The sequence below is a fragment of the Monodon monoceros genome, unplaced genomic scaffold (assembly GCF_005190385.1).
Source record: "Monodon monoceros isolate NGI ecotype Baffin Bay Population unplaced genomic scaffold, NGI_Narwhal_1 Super_Scaffold_11, whole genome shotgun sequence".
NCBI lineage: Eukaryota > Metazoa > Chordata > Mammalia > Artiodactyla > Monodontidae > Monodon > Monodon monoceros.
The window spans coordinates 20,158,476-20,162,882 of NW_021703767.1; positions in this window are offsets into that span (position 1 = coordinate 20,158,476).

The following is a 4,407-nucleotide window of genomic DNA, read 5'->3' on the forward strand; positions in this document are numbered from 1 at the left end:
TCATATTTATATATGATGTAGACACACACATATGTACGGGTTAGATTTGCTAATATTTTTAGGATTTTCATACCTAATTGAAGTTAAACACATTATTTAGATTTACGGAGGAAATTGTCAGAAGAACTACAGCCAGAAAGGGTTAAAATATCTTCTGGGCATGGCGGGATTGAAATGAGGGGAAGCTGCTAGTTTCCATGACAAGTACTTATAAAGTCCTTTATAAAATAAATGTTAACACCTATTAGAAACATTTTTGAATAAGCTTTAATCAAATCACATATTTAAACTTTTTTCTGGATTCAAATGCACAGTTAGGTAATATCTTCTTGATTAACTAAGAGTCTTCTTGATTCTTAAACTGAAATTAAGAATGATCAGAGTTATAAGCTGCTTGGTTTTTACTGTGTAAAAGCCAATTATATAGTGCATTTTCTATTAAAATTTCTAATAAAATTAATACATTTTAAACCCAATGTTTTTGCTACAGAAAGAAAAAGAGTGTTTCCAAGAACGATAGACCTTCATGACTCCATGCTGTATTGGAAAGTATACTGGATTAATATTCTATGTCCCGAATCTGGTACTTATTATCTGTAAGTTGTTTTGGAAGTAACAACATTCCAGATCCTCAGTCCACCTAAAAAATAAAACAGTAATGCTTTGCCTACTTATCTTTATAGTAGAGTAGACAATAAGTTAAACACAACATCTGCCATATAATATAGATTCAATAATTACTTATATTTGAAAACAATCAGTGAACGAAGAGATGATTTAAGTGAAAGTAACCAGGTTAACAGTAAAATGTTATAAAAGGATAAGATATTTCTAATGTCAGCTATGAAGTAACAAAAGTTATTTACATATTAGTAAATGATCAGCCATATTTTCTGTTTCTCAACGAATGGGATAAAAAGGTAAATATATATAAATCCAAACTTAAATATTTTGAGACTAGAGCTAAAATGTATTCACATATAAAATTCAACCAACAAATATTTCTTTAAAATTTTGGTTACAGTGTTTCTAACTTTAAAAAAGAAAATCAAATCTGTTGCTTATTTATAAATGAGCTTTCATGCATAGATAAAAACAAATTCAATATTAAAATACTTGGGGAGAAAAAAAATAGCATAAGTTAAGCTATGTATTTTCTAAATACTTCCATATACCTATAACTGAAATTTATTCTTATAACAGTCCCATGACATAAAGTCAGTGAATTATGTTTTAAATTTTATAATGGGTCAGGTAAGAAAATAAATTAAGTTATCTCACTAATTGGTACTGAGATCAGCTAGGCTGACTACTTCCTAAAGTGTGAAGGTGTAACAAAAATAATAATAATTGACACTTTACAGTGTTTTAGAGCTCCCAGTCTTTTTCAAGTGTGTTATTCCATTTATATAAATATAATGACTAGTTAATCTGCTGGGATTTTTAGCAGATAAATCATTTAACCACCAATTCTATATTGTGTAAAGGAAAAATTGGGTCAAAATAAACTCAGTGGGAAGTGGGTACTATTAGTCTAAATAAGTCCCCCATTAATGGATATGATTCTTATAAACTCTCACACACTGAGTAGTATCAATACATTATACCTTTCAAATTATTAAAGGAAACATGTTTAAAAAGTGTGTTACACTGTCATAAGCTCTCATGCTTAGAAACAAAGACATCTTGCATGAATGCCAGGCAAAACTCAGATAACCTAAGAAATTTTGATTTGAAAATAATCATATAGCCTAGGGGGAAAAATAATTGAATGAGAGGAGGGAGTTGGGGAACTTCACCAGTCTCAGTTACAATAAACTCCCAGAATCAATTAAATTAACTTCTGTGACTTGTGATCTATTGGCTTCTCTTGGAACAAATGTCATTAATTTCAAGTCATTTGTTTCAGGCTTGGAAATATAAACATTTTCTGTGTTGTTTTATGAAGGGCAGAGTATGTCTTTCCTATTTGGCAGAATATTTAAAAATTTTCACAAAATAGCAAATTGTCGCAAAATAGCAAAATCATGAAGAAACAGGCCAAGAGAAACAAGTTTTGCATATTTAATGACAAAATTAAGAGGGCAGAAATATATTTGCCAAAACATTTCAATCAAGGCCTTTCAGACAATTTTTATTTAAAATATGCATGCATGCTTCATTTATGCATGTATGTCATGGAGAAATGACCATCTCTTGATTTTCTTTCATCATACTTAAGCCTTTCAAGAACTAAACAGATTCATAAATATTATGCTAAGTGAGAGAATGCTAAGAGTGAGCATGACTGCCAACTCTTTGTCACCAATGATGATAGATTTAATTTAGTTATGATCGGTAAGTTCTAGATCATTTTAGCATGATAGTTCCTTTCCTCTTATTGCTTGAAAATTCTTTTTCCTGTGTTTGAGCCAATTCCCTAGTTTTGAACAGAGTGAAGATATTTGCTAGAATCAGCCATGCTCATGGACTCTAATTGTACTACTTACTCATCAGTTACTAAAACATTAATTTTGAATTGTTCAATGTCATCATCTGAAACTTGGATTTTCTGTTAAATTTTATGCTTTTGAAAAAACACTTTAAATACTTCAAACTATGTTTGATTAATTACATTTTGATATGAAGAAATAAAAATTTTGTGCTTAATAAACTATATATTTTGGTTCATCAAGATCTGAAATCATCACCAACACTTCCTTTACTATTATCAGTTACAGATATGTAAACCACTACTAATACAATGTGTGTATAGATTGCCATGTATATTCAACTTTGTGAAAAATGTGAATTAATAGCATTATTAATATATAAAATAATCCACTTAGTTAAAATTAATAATAAGATATTTCAGAGGCAAGTTCCAGGGTTTAATAATATGATGTCTCTCTAGGAAAAAAATGACTCATTTTGTACATAAAAATAAATGACTGAAATGTATACATAACTAACAATATATTTTTTAGTTGTATTAGGCTGAGTTTCCCTTTGTTTGTTCCAGTTTATTAGTTACCTCTCTCACAACACTGGTAACTACACTGAAGGAATTTGTAAGGATCTTAACAAATTCTCAGAGAAAGTTTCTCAGAATGATATGTTAGACACTGTCTAAAGGAAGGTAATTTATTAGTTCTTTCAGACTTAAAGCATTTATTATTAGTGTCCTTTTTATCTGTAGTTAGTTTTTATCTATTATTCTAAATGAGTAGGGTTTCTTCCTATTTCTTTTTAATAATAGAACTGAAAATTGACTATATAATATGTTTAGCATTATCAAAATAAATAGCAGGATAAATGGAGAGCTATAGAGATGGATGGATGGATGGATGGATGGATGTGATAGGGACAGAGTAAAGGGACAAAGTAAGTGATTAAATAGATAATCCCACTAAGGGACTATAAGTAAAGAAAAAAATATGGGAGACCACTGTAAGTTAATGATCACTCAAGAAAGCAAGTTTGCTTAACCACAAAACCAAGCAAGCTTGCTTAGCAATAAAAGTATGCAATAGAAGCATGAGACATGATCCAAAACAATAAAAAAGAAATTATGGAACAAGACCCACATCCTGCCCTTTGAGTTCAGTAAGTTAATGATTCCTAGCACATGCTCCTCTGCACACACTAAAAATAAAAATATATATAGGGAAAAGATAATATTGTACTAAGTTTACCACTTTTAGCATATGTTGCTGCCTTTTTGCTCGTTTCCATTGCACTGTAAAAGTCCAGGCTTGACCATGTAGGGACAAGAAAACTCCTCCGCCTGACATGGAGGAAGACGTGATAACAGAAGCTTGACATGTACTCAAGAATGAAGAAGAAGATGGTCTTCTCCTCCTCCCTATTTTTCCTTTGATTATAAAACTGTAGCCCACTAAGCACTCTCAGCATGGCATCCTCTCACCCACCTGTTTATAAACCTCACAAGCATCATATTCTAATAAATCACTTCTTATCTATCACCTTGCCTCTTGCTGCATTTTTTCTGTGCTGAGACAAAAAGAACCAGAGCTCCTTGGAGCCCCTCAAGATGCATTTCTGCAGTTTCAGATGGATGGAGGGAATGAGAAAGAGCCCTCTCTAGGGAGGGAAAGAGAGATAGAGAAAGAAAGAATTAATAAAGGAGTTTCCATAATACCCATAATTTTCTCTTTTGCAGATTAAAGTGTATTTAATTATTTTTCCTCATAAAACCTCTGTTGTTTTGTAACTTTGGGAGATTCTCAGGTGAAAACTGAAACTGACCCTCATAAGAAGACTACAGAGAGAGACCAAAGAAGGAGGCAGACCACCCCAGATTGGTAGGTGGTAGTTTTACTAAGCAAGAGATTTCACACATGAGCCTTGTCTTGGGGGACTGCAAGAGGATTAGATCTCTGCACCCATCCTCTAAAATTTAAAAAA